General features: G+C 49.7%; 1 protein-coding gene across 3 annotated transcripts in view; it reads right to left on the bottom strand.

The window, feature by feature from the left end:
• DAAM1 (dishevelled associated activator of morphogenesis 1) overlaps nt 1-19,067 on the bottom strand; it is a 117,356-nt gene that overhangs the window by 74,543 nt on the left and 23,746 nt on the right. For 2 of the 3 annotated variants that reach the window (XM_064511910.1, XM_064511912.1), the window contains exon 2: nt 18,789-18,889. The exons of the other annotated variant lie outside the window; for it this stretch is intronic. The gene's annotated coding sequence lies outside the window, so the exon portion shown is untranslated. The remainder of the gene's footprint in view (nt 1-18,788; nt 18,890-19,067) is intronic. 3 annotated transcript variants of the gene reach the window in all.

The following is a 19,067-nucleotide window of genomic DNA, read 5'->3' as shown; positions in this document are numbered from 1 at the left end:
ACACAGCAAAACTGGCATTGAAACTAAGAGTGATGGGAAACAATTCTTCTGCCTTTACACAGGATAATCCCGGGCTGTGCAACTACTCTGCGCCCAGCCCAGAAGGTTCCCTCTTCTCAGAGAGCCCCAAATCTCATTTCACATCCAGCATCTTGCATTTATAAAAATGCAGCCATTTGAGGAATTTCAGCTGCCATGAAATCTCTCTCATCATAACTCCCAGGCAGCCAGCACCAGAGCAAATCCATTAAGCGTCTGCTGGCATCCATCAGTTTTCAGGAGGGGTTGAGACCTGATGGGAAGCTTCTTTCCCAAGGTTAACGGGGAGGAAGGGTAACAAAAACCAAAGACATGCAGACCCCGTCCCTGCCGGCGCAGAAGAACGCCTACGCACTGAGAGCTTTGTTTTTGCAAAGCCACGAGGACCACGTCACAGGGGGGAATTACGGCAGGGAGAGCAAAATCAGGTCATGGGACCTCACCATGCCGCCTGCACGCCGGCTCGGGGCCGCGTTTCGGCATCGCCCCAGCAGGAGTTTGCATCCCTCTGCGTCCAGGCAGCCTTGGAAACGGGTCCTGCACGGACCCGACCAAAACGGCCCCTTCTCATCTTCCGCGGGGCATCTTCTAACCGCTTCCGACACCTCCTCAACCTTATTTGCGAAAGCTACTGATAGGTACAAGCTACAATATGGGCCTACAAAAATGTAAGGAAAGCTTTTATCAAAAGAACACCTGCTCTTCAGAGATACACGCTTCTGTTGATGTTTTATGTGAAGTTTGAATGACAGACCAAAAGGCAAGATTTTATTTTAGGCTTTAAAGCAGACAGTCACGTCGTAACCAAGACAAGGTATTTTTGAGCTGGTTCCAGCTCTGCAGCTATTGAAATTCCTAATGTTCATCTATAAACGATTAAAAAAAAACCCTATAGTGCAGGCTGAGTGATCTGTAGGTTATTAGCAACAAAGACTAAAAATGGGAAGAGAAAGAATATGCTAGCTACCAGGCAAATAGCAAAAACCTTAAGAATATTGATGAATATTCATTAACGTGAGGGATAAAAATCAAAACACTGCTTCCTGGCAGGTCCTTAAGAGAGTTTCAGATGGTGCAGATTGCATCCCCGGAACAAAGTACAGGTACACAGCCTTCTCTTTTCCCTGTAAATTCTATAAAAATCAGTTATACTCGAAGAAAAAATGACAGCTATTTACAGCCTAGACACTTCCATTAAGCAAAGAAATGGGATCAGTTCTATGCAGTGTCATATGTTAAATGTCCTGCTCCCACCTCCTATTTATACATCTGAGCTTTAATTAGATCAATGTATTTAAGTCAGACTACGATCTAACAGTGCCTTCTGGCTTCTGCTATTGAGCAGGCCAGAATAAATTAAATTTAATTACCTCTGCATATACAGAGCACGAGAAGATAGCATGAGAAGGGTCTTTGAGGGAACTTCTAGTCAAACCCCAAATCACAAGGCAGGATCAGCTAGACTGAATCATTCCCAGACTGGTTCACTTTTACTGAAACGAGAGTGGAAACATGCCTGCAATGAGCTCAGCCAGGACAGCACAGAGATCAGGATGAAAGAGGGAGATTAGGATGAAGGAGGGAGTCCAGTCGCAGTTGAGAGGCTGTTTGAACTAGTTCTCACGCAGTAAATCTGATCAAGGTCATCATGACTAACCCACATCAGTTGTGCACTTGCAAAAATTTATAAAGGATGAGCATTATTTCATATGTAATTAAGCAAATGGTGGTGTTCACCTCGGTTCACCAAGGCCTCCAGAAGACTTCTCCTACAGTAACACGAAGCAGCAGTCACAGCTATGGCCCTAGAGGACAACTCTCTCTTTCTCTCCCTTGGGCACATGCAGAATTATCCCAGCTTGACCCTTTCATGACTGTTGGGCATGTGGATAAAAAAAACATCTTTTGCCCAAGAGCTCACACGACAGATGGCAATGGTTACACCTTGCAGCTGAAGCTGATTTGCTATGAGGTGCTAGCATGCACGTGTACTCCGAGGCACGAGTTGAATTTGTTTCGGCTGTCTGCCTGCTCCATCCTGCATCCACGTCTGGTTTTATTCCCCAGGAGGAGCCAGATGAGGTTTGGGAACTAGAAGGATAGAACCTAATTAATTACAGAGATTTTTGGCAAGCTGGAGGAGATAAAGGGAATTTGAGATAACGAATCATTCAAGCAACTAGACAAGGGAATTGTGTCGCTATCCCTCAGTAATAAGCGCTGAGGGCAGATAACGCGATACCTGTGGCAACACCAGTGTCTGGCACCCACAAGATACTGCTCATTTCCAAGAAGCCTTGACTAAGTTTCCGCACCGTCCTCTAAGGGGAGAAACAGAGGCAGAGCTACAAAGGTCTGCAAAGCTACTTTCTTGTCAACTTCTGCTTGCGAATCTGGCAAGAGATGCTCCAGGACATTGTGTCTGGAAGCCAGGAGCACCCCAAGCCCAGTGATGCCCCACCACTCCCCGGTGCCAGCTCTGGTGCTCACCAGCCCTTGCCAAGCCAACTCCACCCACCCAAACGTGAACAGTTTTTCTGCTGGGTTAGTGAGCAGAGAGCCAGGACAGCCCGGAGTGGGGGACGAGGGAGGAAGCGGTGGAAGAGAGCCGAGAGATCAGTCCACGCTGTAATGGGCAGCTGCACCCCCATCAAGGGGGCAGGAGTGGGCCCCTCGAGCACCCCAAGGAGAAAAGGATAAGTAGCCAGAAGAAAAGAAAAGAACGACGTTGTGCAAAGCCCCAAATCCTTTACATTCAGCTTCAGTTGCTCCAATTACAGGCAGAGCAGGAGCTGGGTTTTTTAAGATGGAGACACTACAACAAATGTAATTGCTGTATCTTTGCCCATAGCTGGAAGTTGAGAACAGCAGAGATGCCTGCAAGATCAGCTCATATAAATTATGGGCCTGGGGAGCAGAAGGCAGAAAGCGCCAAAAACAAGAACAAGATGAAGAGAAAGCAGCTGGGAGGTGTGTGATCCTTCAGCAGAAGATCTTGGAGAAGCAACTCCTTGGGGCACTACCTGGGTGAAATCCTAACTGCCTGCTGGGGCAATGGCTGCAAAAGCAGTGCTCTGAATTTGCTAAATTCGGGACTCATACTGGACCAAAGGAGAAGCTGTGCTGTGACACAGCGAAGGGTACACAGTGGAGATGTCTTGGATGGCTGCAACCTCTTGGAACGAGGACAGCTTCTTGCCGTGGGGTTGTGCAGCACTGATTACGACAGGGGCCTGGTCCATGGGGTCTATACAACCACGAGCTCCGGCACTGAGCATCTGCTCGGCGGCATGGGGAAGCCTGTCCGATGTCCCCAAACGTGGGAGACCTGGACTTAGCACCGGAGGGAGCAAGGCAGCGGCTCACTGTGCAAGCTGCACACCTGAGTGGGACTTTGCAAGTCTGAATTTTCTGTGGGACCACATATTTCCCCTGCTCCTGGCTATCTGCTAGTTTTCTGCTTGTACAAGTACCTCAAGAACCCAAAAGATCAGGTAAATCCTGGCAGGGCTCATCCAGAGGCTGGTACCAGCGAGGGGCGGAGGGAGCACGGGCAACACGAACCCCCCGTCCTGGCAAACCGTGCCCAAACTTCACAGCAGAATCCGAACTGCGCAAGCAGAGCCCAGGGGAGAAGCGAGGCAGGAGGAAAACGTCCTTGGCTCCATCTGAAGTAGCGACAAGCAATTTGCCAGGGGATTTAATTTGAGCAGGTGACCACAGCAGAGAAAATCTTGAGGAAAAGGCTAATCAAAAAGAGATTAAAAGGAGGGGAGGGGGAAGGACGGGGAGGCAGGGACTTCAGAGGCCCACGTGCTCCTGGGCCCTCGGTAGAGGCCAGGCTCCCCTGTCACACCCCTGCAATTTTTTTCCTCCTTGCTCAACAGCATCCAATTTGCTCGGTCCCCTTCTGCGGTGACCTTGCGCGCGGCTCTGCAGAGCGGCCGTGCGATGCCTCCTGACTCCCCCTGCAACGCCGCGCCGAGCTGCTGCCGCTCCGGCGATGCAAAGCAGCAGGGAGCTGTTTTAATCAAGCCGCCTTCCCCTCCCTTTCAGGGTATCTAGCTGGCTTTTACGCAGTCTTCTTTTAATAAAGCCACAAAGGATAAAAACGAAGCTTTAGCTCGGAGTCAGTCGGAGCACTCCTTTCAACCGCTCCCTGCTTCGCCAAGCAGTCATAAAATAGAGATTAGGGTGTCCCCGCCACCCTCGGAGGATGAGCCACCGGGCCACGGGCGGCAGCGATGTGGTGCGAGAAGTGGTTTGGTTGTTTTTCCCACACGGAAAAAAAGGAGGGAAAAAAAAAAAAAAAGCCTGCATCGCCCTGAGCACTGCTTAAATGAAATCAGTCATTAGGAGAAAATTGGACCCTGGTGTCACTTCCTCCTTTGCTTTAAGGAAACCAGAGCAGCAATTACCGCTTGAATATTCAATAGCTTCTGCAGCAGCCTAAATTAGCCTGCGCGGAGCAACGTGCCGCCGAAGCCTGTCTGCGACCGATGCCCCAGCAAGCTGGTTTGGAGCTAATGCTGGTACCGCAGCATGAAGAACCTGGCGCGGGCACAAACGCACGCAAAGGAGCATGCACGCTCCTCTTCGCACCGCCTCCGAATCCACACGGCCGCGAGGAGCTAAACTGTGAAATACGAATATCAGCTCGCTTTTCTGGCTCCTCTCCCATCCCCTCCTGAAAGAAGGATACGAGATCCCGGGCGAGTGCTTTCCCGACAGCGAGCTTCATTTCGGCGCGCATAAGGGGCAGCCGCGCTCCCTGACCTGCTCCGCTGAGCTCGGACGGATTTCGGCATCTCCCCCCACAGCAAACTTTTCCCCCCCCGCACGGAGAGTTTCATCACAGCCCGGGTCGCTCCCGACCGATGGAAATTTTCTGACAGCTCCCTGTCACCGCAAAGCGACCTCATTTGCTGACTCTGGCTGCAATTTTGCAAGATGCTGCCACCACGCCGGAGCCGCGGTGCCCCGGACCGGGCAGCGCTTGGACAGCTGTCACCTTGCTCGGCCTCACGAGCCGTCACAGACCTCCACCGGCCCCGGTTTCACCACCCTCGTGGCACGCGTTCGAGGCAGTAACGGGGCATTGAGCATGTCGCCCCAGTGGCTTCTCAGCTCCCACCACGGAGGGCTGGAGGTGGGCAGCAGCACAGACCTTCCCCTTCCTCCCCAGATGCTTTCCCCTACACGTACGACACCTAGCACGGAGCAGATACTACTGCGATACAAGCCAACCCCATCAATGAGCTTGCGTCATTTTTCCAAACAAACGGTTCTGGATGTTTTTTTCCCACAATAATTCTCATCCAGACATCCACAGCAGCAAGAGTTACGTGTTCCCACCATGTTTGCCACACCAGCTGCAAGTCTGAGGTATTTTCTGCAAACATCAACGCCTTCTCCAGGCATGGTTTGATTTTTCACGTGACAGACTCAAGGCACCCGGTACCTCCTTGGTGCTGCAGATAACCCGGCCCCTTCTCGGCCTCGGCCTTGAGAACAAGCCCTCCGAAATGCGTGCACGGTGCATTGCCCATCGGACCAGACCGCAGCATGGAGGCTGATCTACCGCCGAAGAGCAAGAATTGCCGTTTGCACCAAAGCGGGTGCCAAGAAGCCCTTTTTACTGAGTGGGACACGAGTGTTATTGATTTATTTTTTCCAAAACTTGGAAATAGACCCCTTGTTTGGGTGAGAAACTAAGAAACAGGGCTGGATTCACCTAACTGAAAATCTAACTAAAAGCCAACTTTACTCAAACGCCAAAGCCCAGAAAATGCCAAGCAGTCACCACCACCTCCAAGAACCGATCCAGTCCTGAACAGGGAGCTCTCAGTCACAGCTGTACGGCAGCTTCTATTAAAAGCAACCAAACGGATTTTCTGGCCACAAACTCCCACACAGATTTCCAAAAAATCCTTTCTCAGGCACAAAAATGTTTTCCGAGCAGAGCCCGCGCGCGAGAGGAATGTTTGCCTTTGGTTGCAATACGTGCGCGTCGGCGGGAGACGGTTTTGCTCCCGGAGAAGGAAGGAAAACCGCTCAGCCAAAACACCCCAGGCTGCTTGACAGACTTGCCTTTTCCCCCAAGACCCCCCCGCGAAGCAGCATCTCCGCACGGAAAGCGCGGGGTCTCGAGTGCCACCGGTGGGAGCGACCGTGGGAAAGCGCCGGCACCACCGCCGTCAAGGGGGACGAGATGCTCCGGCGGGCAGAGCTAAGGATGCCCCCGGCCGCGGGAGGTTTGCCTTACTGCCTTCAGTACCCAGGAGTTTCACAAGTTTGCAGTGCTCCCCCAGAGCCTTCCCTTCTCCGTCTAAACAAAACCGAGACCTACTTCAAGCCCTAATGCACCGGGATGGCTATTTTGCGTGCGCCTGCGTGCAGCTCTCCTCTCGGGAAGCGTTCCTGATGCTACCCGGAGGAAAGAGCAACAATTTTCACCACGCAGGAAGAAAGCACCCGCCTGTACCGCTGCACAGCTTTCGGGACAGCTTTCCAGAGCGCGCGAGCGGCGAGCCAAGGGGATCGCACGCGTTGTTGCCTCTGCAATCCGGTTTTCTGGGGGAAAAGCGTGGCACACAGCAGGGCGAGACGGCATCTCTCTTAAAACCCTCCAACTGGAAGCAGCTCTTGGAGCAGAGTCACAGGCTTTGGCAACAGAAATCCGGAGGAGGGGACTGTCGCCTTCGGGTTGCTGCAATACCTCTGTCCCAGAGCCCAGGCGACGACCCAGCCGTCAAGCAGAAGATGCCTCTGGCTACTGTGGGAAAAGAGTGTTTTCTTCATTTTCGGGATAAAAATCAATCTTGCTCTAAGTGTCCCAGTCAGCCAGACTGCGGGTGGCACGGCGCTGCCAAAAGAGGCCACAGGTTCTCGATTAAAACTTTAATTGGTGATGAGCTCAGTGACGGCGCCAGATCCTCTACGTCGCTGCAGACTGTTTCTTACTTGAACTCCATGAGATCAACTCGGGCAAACGCCATTTATTTCAGGAACAAGGACAACAAATGTGTAACCATGGATAAGTCCCAATTTGGGAACCTATATAAATATATATATATTTCTTAATGCTCACTAGGGTGCTAAGTGACCCAATTCTAGAAATGGTGCATTTTTCCAACCGACAGGCAGATCTGTGGTTCTTCTTTTGCAGAAGAAAACCAAAAGCTGGGTGGGGAGGGGAAGAAATGCTTTCCACCTCATATACTCCTCCCTGACCCAGCACGGCTGGTGAGGGCAGCGTGCTGCTAAAATATTTACTGGTGTCTCAGGGCAAGAGGAGATACCCTGGTCCTCCCCCGCCTTGGCTCCATCCTCAGCAACGAGGGTTTTCACAAGCCGAGATCTAGCCTTGCTCCATTTTTATTGCTGGTTTTGCCCAAACTGACAGAAAATGTTCGCACAAAGCAAAAAAATGCCCCAAGCAGGCTGATAATATCGGACTATTAAACCCACCCCAGCATGTCACGCATTACATATAATTAGCAGCGATTCTCTCTCTCTCAGATAACTAGAAAGCTCCCGACACTGCAAACACAGGGACCACCCTCCAGCCCGGACCAAGGCTTGCCGGAAGGAGAGCTCCCATCCCAATATTTTGCTATTCATCCCAAAGGATGTGGATGCAAGTTGCTTCCTCTCTGAGATCACTCCGGGCTTCGCGTCCTTTCTTTGAGGATGCAAAGCTGTGGTCAACAGCTCAATGGACTGGCAAGCAGAGAGGGAACAACACCGTACTTACCATTGCTGGAGGATATTTGTTTGCCAATTAGCTTTTTCCTGGAGAACAACAGTTCAATAAAAGTCCTGCTTTATTTTAATTCCCCTCTTTTTTCTTTCCTCCTCCAGCCCTGCTCCTCCAACGATTATTTGGACTCTGACTTTGATTTATTGTATGCAAAGCCTCCCGGCTGAACTTTCCATTTCACTGCTCCCCATTTCCCTGGTAATCCCCAGGGTGAGACGGGCTCTCCGGCTGTAAAACGGGTGGAAGGCAGGCAGGTTTTTCCTCTGTTAAGCCTCTTAATTAATTTGGCATCAGAATCTGGATTTTTGAAGTGGTGCAGCAGCAGACACTTACTGTACATCAGCAGTGCAGTGTCCAGGGCCAGCACCACGGCAACAAAACGAGGAGCTACCGGCTTAGTCCCAACTGGCTAATTCTGGGTCATGTTTGGAGATTTTAGGATTATCCGTGTTTCAGGTGAGGCTAACAGAGCCATCGGTGTTTATGCAATTTCTGTATCTGAAACAAATCTTTTTAACCTCCAGCTGATCGCGGTGTTTTCTTCTCTTTCGGAATGAAAACTCCGTTGAGGCTGCTTTAAACAGGAACCGTTAAGAAAAGAGACCCTTACGGCTAGATGTCTGAGCATATCATTAAACTTCCAGTCCCAAAAGTACCCCAACCGAACACGTGTTAGAGCAATCAGCTGGCCTACAGGCCACAGGGGATCTGCACCGCTGATTCTGCTTTACGGGTTTGAAAATTCTGAGGTTAATCTAGAGCGATTTTTTTCCCCTTAAAGTAAGAATTTAGGGTGAAGAATTCCTTGATAAAAATGTCTGATAGCAGAAATTGCCCGCTGGCAACTTTCCTTCCAGTCTGAAGGACTGACACCAATACCTCCCAGGGCTTCGGCAGATGAGCACAGCAAAACAGCACACACGAGCTTGCTTCACTCACAATCTGATTTTGCACAATTCTACGGAAATAGCACAGAGAAATGAGAATAGCGCCAATGCTAATTCTGCCATTAACGGGGCTGCTAAAAGCAGCAGTTTTTATCGTGTTACACTAAAAGACGTCTGTTCACATTTAAACATAAAAAGCAAAGCAGGCAACCAGGGCAGGCAAGTCTAATTGGAAGGCTTAATTATATTTTTTATGTGGCTGCAACATTATCTAGATTATGGCAAAAAAACTGCTCTGAAGAGCACGGATTCTGCTTAGCAAAGTCACTGGCATAGGGCCACTAACTTGTACGAGAATTTAATCCTCAAGATAAAAAACTGTGGGGTGGGAAGTAAAATTCAAGGAATTGATGTTGTTACACATCCCAAAGGCAAAGCGTTACACTGCCTGGGAGGCATTTTGCCCTTTAAAGGGAAATGCAAAGTCCCTGCTGCATTGGGCCAGAAGATCTTACCTTGCCTGTCACCACAGGACACAGGCAAGAGGGTACCTCATTGCGTTGGGGATGGTTTAAATTCACAACTGGCACATCTGTCCACAGCCTCACCCCAAACCGGGGGAATCCCAAGGGGATGCATTTAAAAATCAATAGAGGCCATTTTATAGTGGCATTTAGCCTAATCTAGGAAAGTATCCGCATCAGCAACATCAATATAAACCAAATAGAAATATGTCAAGTACATGCACAGGATTTTTTTTATTTTTGCATTGGTTTAACCAAATCTGTTTTTTTTCCAAACACTTTAGAGTGCAAACAGTGTAGCTGCAGCACTGTTAAAGCTTTAGGCATCCTGCCTGCTCCCATCTCTACAGCCTCTGTGCTATAAAGTTTGCTATTTAAAAAACAAGACTCTGCACTCAACGAGCAAATGCTTCCAGTAACAAAATCTCCCCTCGGAAGGGGCAATATCACAGCGACAGCAGCCGCCTTCCCCACCGGTGCTACACGGAGAAGCCTCTCTGGATGTCTTTCCTGCCGGTAAGTCTGCAGGCTTTCACAGAGCACTCCCCTCGAATTGCAATACAAAGTTCCCATCCCTGTAGATATTTGCACAACGATCTCCATTTTCATTAAAAGAAGAAAAAACAGCCTCTCAACTGCAAAGATATGCTCAAAAAGTGACCCAAGGGTATTGTAAGAGGCTCAAACACCCCCAGAGAAGATAACTGCTTTGGAAGACTTTTTAATCTCATCTTTTGGAGGGCCAGACTCGGGGTCTAGATATCTGGGGCTAGCCCCACCACGGATGTAGCTGCTAGCACAGACGCACCTTCCTAGCAGCCATCGCAGGCGTGAGCCCTGGCCCGCGCGGCTGAGGCACCCCTCGCCTCCGATGCCGGTCGAAGGAGAAGAAGCCCCCTTGGCCCGTGCCTGCAGCACCACCAGCTCCAGCCTGCCGTCGGGCCTCCCCAAACCTCGCCGTGTGCCAAAAACTACTGGGGAAATTCTGCGTGCTTCTGACCCTTTGCAAGCTCACACCTCCCTGCCGATGACTTCTTGCTCAGGACCGGAGTCTACCACTTGCCAGGGATCAAGGGGATTTATTTGACTGACGTCAGGTCAACCCAGCTCTCCAGTGGAAAAACTCCTCGCAGATGTACCAAAACACCCCCAGATTTCTCCAAAGGCTTTTGAAGCCAAAACAGCCCTAGCTGGTGAAGGTCATGACTGAGCTTCTGGCTCACAGGAGCTATTCAAGGCTGCAGCCTTTCCATTAACCGGCTCGCCAGATCTTTCAATACAGCCAAGGCAACACAGTTAATAATCAAGCAGGGCCCAGCAGGTCTAGCTGAGCTTGAGATCCAGTGAATTGAGCCTTATTCCTCACTTTGTCCTGTATCATGCCATGTTATGAGAGTCAGAAGTAGGCCAAGCAAATACATCAAGTGGAGAGGGCTGCATTTATTCTGTTCACAAGCGGTTAAGCATTGCCATGAAAAAAAAGAAAAGAGAAGAAACAGGCAAGCAGAGACAGTGCTTTCTGGCTAAGGGGCTGCAACAAAGTCAGAGCATCTCTGCTCAAAATACCCAAAGGTAATGTTTTCGTAAACATAGACACGACATGGATGTCGCCAGAAGAAGGCAGGAAACGGCTGGATAAGGCTAATTATGTCTGTCTTCAAACTGAATTGCCGATAACAACCACAGCAAATGTTTACTTTCAGCTCTGCAGTACCTCAGGCTTTTCCAGCTGAAAACACCAGCGCCTGCATTGCTTGAGGTTGAGAGCTGGGACCCAAGGAAGACCTGGAGATCCTCTAAGTCCATCCCTCTGCTGCAAAACGGACTTTGGTTTATCTTCATCTTCCTTGCAATGGAGAGCCTGCAGTCGTGCTGCCTAACCACGATCCTTACCTTGGAAAACATCTTCCTCCACATCTAACCCGCGTAACCCCGTGCTCCAAATTAACATCACAGTTTGGATGCCCTAAAGATAAGCTAATGAAATACATCCAAGACTGAGCTATCCTGACATCACCCAAGATCTCAAGACTGTCTACATGGGAAAGAAATTAAATTGTTTTTGGATTCCAAGTCTTCACAACACCTTGCAGCACAAGACTTATAACACTGCAACAGAAGCTTGAAGAAGCTGTGCATATTGGACGTAGGCACCCAGAAACTCCAGATTCACTCCACTACAGACAGAGACTGCCACAGCAGGACAAAACGCCCTCAAATAAATGCCTCTAGAGAGATACGTAAGACAAAAACCTTCAGAACTCCATTACCACCAATTTTTAGAGCTGGCCAGTGTTACCTGTCCCCATCAACTCGAACCTGAGCTCTAAGAGCAGGAGGAGGGGAGAAGAAGCATCTCCCTGAAAATCGCAGGCATTTTTTGCACGGCTGAGTGCCTTGCGGGGGGAGTAACCCATACATCAACAGCAGTACTTGAAGCACACGAACGCTTTATATATTAGATTTCAGTAGTTTCACCAACACATCAGAAGGAAAGGGAATGCATGCTATGCAAATCCATCCCGAGACTGCTCCCTGGCTAATCCAGGTTTAGATTCAGACGCTTATTACCATGGTGTCTAATCAGGTAATGCGTAATAGACAGTTTTATTTTGGGCTCCCAGTCCTTTGGTGTGTTCTGATTAAGGAAAACATGTCACCAAATGAAAAAAAAAATCCAAAAACCACAACACTCAAAAGTATTCAAGCTCTGGCAGAAAGCGGAGAACAAACTCCAGGCATGGAAAAACGTATTGATACCTATCACTGAAAAAACAGGCAGATACGGAAAAATCTGGTGGCTCACCAGGAACACAGTGAAAAATGATTCCTACTCACGCTCCATCTTATGTCCACAGGGAGGAGGAGGCTGCTGGTCTTTATGGGTCCCTTCCCTTCCCCCTTGAGATGTAAGTGATGCACAGATCTCAGCCCTCCCTGGCAGGACCCATCTACCAGCAGATAGCTCCCAGCAGCAGTTAGCACAGCTGGAGACACCATAACTTCCACGATACCGAAGTACCGTATGGGTGCGAAGTACTGGGTGTTCGCTTCGTGACTCTGGGTGACACGTGGTGGGGCAGATGGCCTGCCAAGGCCACCAACAAACACCAGGCCGGACGCAGACTCGCCGCTTTGAGACACACTGGTGGCAGAATTGGTTGCCGGACAAATGCCAATCGTTGGTTGAACTCCAATTCTCACCTCCACCACATGGCCACCACTGTGATGTTACATGTCAGAGAGACCTGGGGCAGGGGACGCCACTCGGACTTGGCAGGTCCTCCTCTCCATCTCCTGATCACCCGCTAAGCTTTCCAGTGATGGAAGATGATGAGGTTTTCAATGCTGCTGTACAACTTCCCCCTTCAGTACTCGCAGTTACCAGCAGCTTTTCCTCCCCAGCCTCCACAATATCACAGAAAACTGGAGTGAAGCAACCACAGCACCCTTTTTGCATTTGCCCAACACGGCTCGTATAAGGATGCTCTCCCACCAGCAGCTGCTCAGCCCACTGATGAAGAACAGGATGGAGGCTTGCAACCAGCTCCAGCAAAGCACCAAGAAATGTAAATACTGTTATCAGCCTCTAAAATCACTGGAGTATTGGATCCACCCCGCTATACTAAAGAAACTGCACTTGGAAAAAAAATGGGGGGCGGAGGGAAGTAGCACTATGAACACCAAAACTGAAAGGAAGTTTCCGCATTTGTACCTGTGAGCCTAAGCAATATAAATGAAATTTATATTAAGGCTGAAGGACAAACTTACATTTATTAGACATCAGAGAATCCACATATGCGAACATTTCCCTCCCCACAACACACACATGTATGTGCGGACTCCTGCAGCAAGGGCTCTCTGGTGTCTCATAAGATGGTAAATCCAACTGAAGCACTTTCCATGGCTTGGATATCATAACATTTATGTATATCCCCTGATGTCTAGTACAGACGGAGTTTTCATTGCATCTTTTCCTTCAGTAAAAAACCTCCATAACATCCGGATGCCTGTTTTCACAAAACTTGCAGCAGTTTGACATATTTGAAATGAAAAAATTTGGAAGAGAGGACAAAATCAGCCAAGGACTCAATGAATTGCTGGTGATAGAGAAGGAGGAGCAGATGGACCGACCAACTTTATAAGCTTTCTTCCAGTAGGGAACTAAATAAAAAAGTAGATTAACTTTTAACAATGCACTTTATTACTGCGGAATGTGAAGCAGCTGATATTTGCCTCTCAGGCACATGTGCTCTATGCTTCATAATCTGCTGAATGAATATTCAAATGCTTTAAAAGGAGAAGAAAAACAAGCCCCCAAAAAACAGAGCCTATTCAGAAGCCTATTCAGAGACCAAGCTAAATTTACCAGCTCCCGCTCAGCTCCCCAGCAGCGCAGGTGGCCAGGCTCTCCCCTCCAGCTCTGCACGTCCCCACCCTCTCCAGCTCACGGCAGGGCCTGGAGCAAATTTGGGGTCTTTCTTCCACATTCCGGCAGTCGAAGTGACAGCATGGAAGGACAAACGAGGTCGAGAGACCCGCGCAGCCCAGCCCACGCTGCAGAGGGAAGGAAGCCTTTGCAAGGCTCGCCAGCCACGGACATGGATGGAGGAATCCTTCCCCGACACCGAAAGAACCGCACAAATGCTACTTATCTGCCCATAGGACTAAATGCCCCAACAAAGTCACACTCATTTGTGTGGCCAATATTACAGTGGGCCTCACTGCAGAGCGTGACTGATCAATCAGCAGGATTTGTGTGACCAGTGTAGGCACACACTGAAAAAAAAAAAAGCGAGTTCATTTTCCCATGTTTGGAGGTGCTACCATTTCTGAACCTCGGTCTACAACGGTGTTTGGAACAGGTTAACTCCCACCGGACAACTGTCTAAAACTGGGGTCCTTTGTCCCACTGGAGCAGGCAGGGACCCATGGACAGCTTACACACATCTACGTCCAAGGGAAAAAGTCCTTCAAAGTCTCAAAAGCTGTGTTTTTGATAGTTTATTTTGGGGCTGTGGATAACACGCCTGCGAAGAGCATGGTTCACTCATGATAAGCCATGATGGCAAGCCACTTGAGATATAAAAATAACTTAATGAATACACATATTTAGCGTTATAATTCCACAGCAGCTTTATTGATAGAGATGTCAATCACTTTTACACAGATATAAAATTGGCTGGCAAAATGCCTTAGACTATATCCAGAAACCCATCTGCAACAAATCTAAGCCACGATCTCTTTGCATACATTTGGCCCAAGAATAATGCTGCCAGCCATCTTGACTTTCAACGTACAGATGGGCCAGGAGAGCTCTCCAAGCCAGCCACACGGTCAAAGATCAATGAATTTTGATATTACCTATAATGCTGGTTGGCGAAAGTACCAGACGAAAGAAAACGAGTCACCATCGGGGCTGCGTGAATGCTAATACCAATGCAATGCCAGCTAGAGAGCAAGCCAGCATCCAGCTGGCTACATGCGAACTTCCTTCAGAACCCCTCATCACTGAAGTAGGGAGCTAAAAGCAGGGGAAAAAGACCCACAGCAGCTCTGCAGTACCTTTGAAAGGCAATGAGATTAAGCCAGGGCTCTTGTGTATGGTTTTCTTGATCCACCCCTCAAGACACAAAGCTAGGACAGAGGAACATGTGAAGGAAATTAATCGAAAGTCATCACTTGGCTTTCAATCTCAGAGCAGACAGGGATTTCTAGTGCTACTTATCCTCTTCTGCCCTTGCCCAGGATCTCACAGCTTTATCTAAAGCCTCCAATGTCACTGCCATTGATTTCAGGGGCTTCGGTGTTGTTGCTGTCTGGGGAAGCACAGAACAAATAACCCCAGTGTTGGGAGATGAGTTGTTGGGGGCTCTTTTTGGGAAGGGTTCCTCCAACTCAAGATGGGGCCATCTGGAGAACTGTTTTCACTCTAAAAATTCACATCTACTTCACAAGAAGCAATGAACACCAGAGACTTCTTTTTATCTTGGTGGAGCTTCTGGGGTCTGGCCATCTCAGAAATCAAGCAAAACAGAGATTGCTCCACATCAGATAAAGACTATGGGTAAATGCATCTCATTCATGAAAGCCACAGCATTTTGGGAAAGACCCAGGCGGAAGAGAGAAGGCTACTCTGGAGTATTACTTTGAATCGCTCTGGAGCAAACCCAGCATTAATTTTCAACACCTAGGCAGCAAACAATTTGAATTTCATAAGCCTATTCAGAGGGAGGTTTGCACACACATATTGGCAGCATTATTTGATAGATTTTTTGCCTCTGCTTCATGCATAATTTACGGGAAAACAGCTCCCAACAAACATGATCGCATTCCAGCTCGATGAGTGGATTTAACTGATCCTGCCTTGGGGACAAGGTGACCTCCTAAGATCCCTTCCAGCCCTATTTTAATATGATTTTTACACTTGAAACCATTTGTGGGCTGGCATTTGCATGGATTCATACTTGGAAATAAAGGCATCTAAAAGAGTAATTGATGGGAAGAGAAAACAGAAAGGCAACAACAGTTTTCCCCCTCTCTCTAACAAAAAGCATAGAAAAATGACCAGAGGCAGAAGTACAACACCCTCAACTCAAATGTTTTCCAAACACGTTCGTTTTCCAGGTTTTCCATTTGCTCTCCGAGAGCCGCGCAGAAAGGAGGCTTTTTGCAGGAGAGGCAGCAAAGAGCAAGCGCTCTGCCTTCTCAACGGGTATCTCCAGACACGACAGAGTCTGACTGCTCCACGCACACTCAGGAAGAGAGAATCAACAAATGCACACGGCCAGCATCTCCTCGCCTTCAGGGCAGGCTTTCAAGGTTATTTGGAGCACCTTAAGAAACTGCACCTCCGTGTCTGATCTCCTTCAGCACGCTTACAAAAAATATAGAAAAAAAACATATTTTCTACATTTCAGCCAGAGAAGCTGAAGTTATTTCTGAACATCAGTGGACATGGACATCTACAGTTACTACGCAGCCAAAACTCTGACAGGCAACCACGTGTTAAGCGAGATCGAGGGAGATGCTGCCTGGGAGCAGCCTCGGTGGTGACCGGTGGCTATGGGCAGAGCTGCTCCTAATTGCCGCAGCCAGATGAGCGACGTGAGCAGCGAGTTTTTGGAAGGGCCCTGTGCCGCCTCGCTCCGTAGCTGCCCGGCACAGCTGGCCGCACAGCCGGCAGCTTCGCACGGATAACCAGTGCTCCCGCGTGCCGCAGAGCTGCAGGATCAAGTGTTTGGGGACCACGCGGCTGTCGCGAGGCCGGTCCCTGCCTGCGGCCTCCCTGCCGCTGACACTAAAGCTTCCACCCATGCCAAGCGCCTAATCAGAAACGGCAGACCCATAAACCAGAGGCTCAGAAGTCCTTCAAAGTCCAAAGTTGATTTCCACCTCTTTCAACTTGCTTCTGGACACGATCAAAACCGAAACCAGGCTCCTTTCCGAAGGAGCCTTTCTATCAGCTTTACACGGGCTTTGGATTAGGCCTTTTGCAGAAGAGAAAAAACCTTGCTTGAGGATGATAAAGTCTAGACGCTACAATATATTTTCCATCTGATGTAGCAAAACCTAAAAAGCCCTCCCTTGATCTCTCACTGCCATGATCAAAGCCATCATCCCATTCGGAGCCCTTCTGAAACTTTAGCTTCCAAATGTGCAAGTTATTTTTAAAATCTAAACCAGGCCAAGCCTCTTGTTCTTTGGAGTTTTATGAGGAAAACTGGGTGTGCTCCCAAACCTCCCCTCCGCATCTGGAACCGGCCGGCCGAGGCGCCGGAGGGCGCGAGCGGGGAAGGCGGCCCCGGCCCCGCACCTCGCCTTGAGCCGCCGGCCCGCGCGCACCAGGGGCCGTGGGGCAAGATATTCCCCAACCTTGATTTTGATCCTCCATAGGAAGGTTTCTGGAGAGCAAGCGTCCTTCGGCTTCATTTTACTGGGGGAAAAGAACCCGCTCCCTCGCCTTCTCAACCATTTCAGCTCTTCAGCTGTATCTTTGCAGGCTGAATTTTTCAGGCATATCCCCCTTACATGAATTATAACGTAGCAGAAAAAAATTAACAGCACTAGGCCTATGCATCTCTGTCTGTCTTTTGTGTCCTCTGTCATAGGGGTGCATTATTCTGGTGCCAAAGAAGAGGAAACAGTCCGAAATACCTTCATTATCTACCTGAATTAAGTAAAGCCAAGCGATATGAGTTTCCTCCATCAGGTAGCAGGAAGCAAAAGGGCAGAAGGAACATTAATTTACGCACCAAGGGACAACTGAGGAAATAAGACATTCCTGGAAAAAATTATCTTCCAGTTTCTTGAAGGAGCATTTCGGATAACTGAAAGAAAAAAATGCACAGCCCTGGAGACTATGAGAACGTGAGGAGCGAGGTTTTCTCTGCTTTAGACGTCATGGCAAAACATCCACGTCTCGCCGTCCCCCCACCCTTGCTCACCCCTGCCAAAGCACCCGACTCCTGGAGCCCCTGCGTGGGGTTACGAGCCACCGAGGTGGAAGAAGACCTGCGTGGCCCGGGCGGGCGCTCCCCGGCACAGCTCCTGCCAAAGGAGCATCACCGGTCCCCGACGAGGCTGCTCAACGAGAGGCAGCAGAAGCCCAAGCAGCTCATCCGAGCCCAGATGCAGGCACAGGGTGCCAACAAGCCACGCGGTCTCCTTTGGGCCACGGCAGCCACCTCAAAGCTCTGGCCACCTCCGTTCCCATCGCAAGCTTCTGTATTTTTACCCTTTCACAGTTGCCAGCAGCAACTGCTCCTCCTTCTCCTCCCCTTCCCTTAGCCCAAGCCCTTCCCAAATTTAACCAGCGATAGCCGCAGATCTGCAAAAGCCTTGCCGAGCCAGCAGCATGTGCCGAGAGGCCGGGGATTAGAGAGGCTCCTTTGCCGTCGCTCCCGTCGGGCGAGGGAGGCTCCGCTCACCGTCGGAGCCGCGAGAGCCTCACGCGTGTCCCCCGCGAAGCGCTCCGGGAGACGTTACCGCAAAGAGGCCCTATCTCCACAAGAGCCCCCGGCTTTCAAGCTCGGTGAGCACCACGGAAAAATTGGAGTCGACAGCCTTCCTTAAGAATAACTCCCGTCAGATCTGGGCCAAAACAGTGAGGGCAAATTTACAGCCCGTGTCAGAGCGGAGAGCGGGCGTAACGGCTCCTCCGGGATGCAAAAGCCGGCAGGTCGGCATCCATCACCCGCGACGGCGTGCGCTTCGAGCGCCCGGCCCCCAAGTCTACACGCAGGGTATCTGACCCTCTAAATCAGAGCCGGCAAGGGGAGCCCGGCAGCACCTGTGGGGCTCAGCAAGGCGCCCAGCCGCGCTCCGAGCACGGGAAGAGCCGCCGAAGGAAAAACGTCGCGTTATCCACTCATTTCAGCGCGCCGCGTGGCTCGAGGGTGGGTTCAGCACCGCAATCAAAACATGCAGTCTTCTGATCATCCCATGACGGGCTGGAAACCAAACACGGCTCTCCTTTAAACCAGCAGCAATCGGGAATAATCTTTCCAAAACCCCTCAAGCACAATCCACCCCTCCCACTGGGGTTTTTTGGGTTTTTTTTTTTTTTGTACTTACATAAGCAGCATGACAGATAACTCGGAGGAAATCGGATGCTTAATGATTAAGCGACACTTAGGCAGCACCGCTCCAAAAGATAAATACGCCCTTTGGAAACTCTGCAACAAAAACAGAAGGTATAAAGAGACAGTAACTAATTATTCTGATTAAATCTTGGAAGACCTGAAATACCCGACCGGGCCAGGCTGCCGGGGAACAAAGCCGGTGTGTGCCTGCAAAATAAGTCACACCCTTTCCAAAAGAATTTGCAAAAATAAACCCAACTGCTTCTGCCTC

This window comes from Dromaius novaehollandiae, chromosome 5, assembly GCF_036370855.1.
Source record: "Dromaius novaehollandiae isolate bDroNov1 chromosome 5, bDroNov1.hap1, whole genome shotgun sequence".
NCBI classification, from domain to species: Eukaryota; Metazoa; Chordata; class Aves; order Casuariiformes; family Dromaiidae; genus Dromaius; species Dromaius novaehollandiae.
This window is presented reverse-complemented; position numbering and strand designations above follow the sequence as displayed.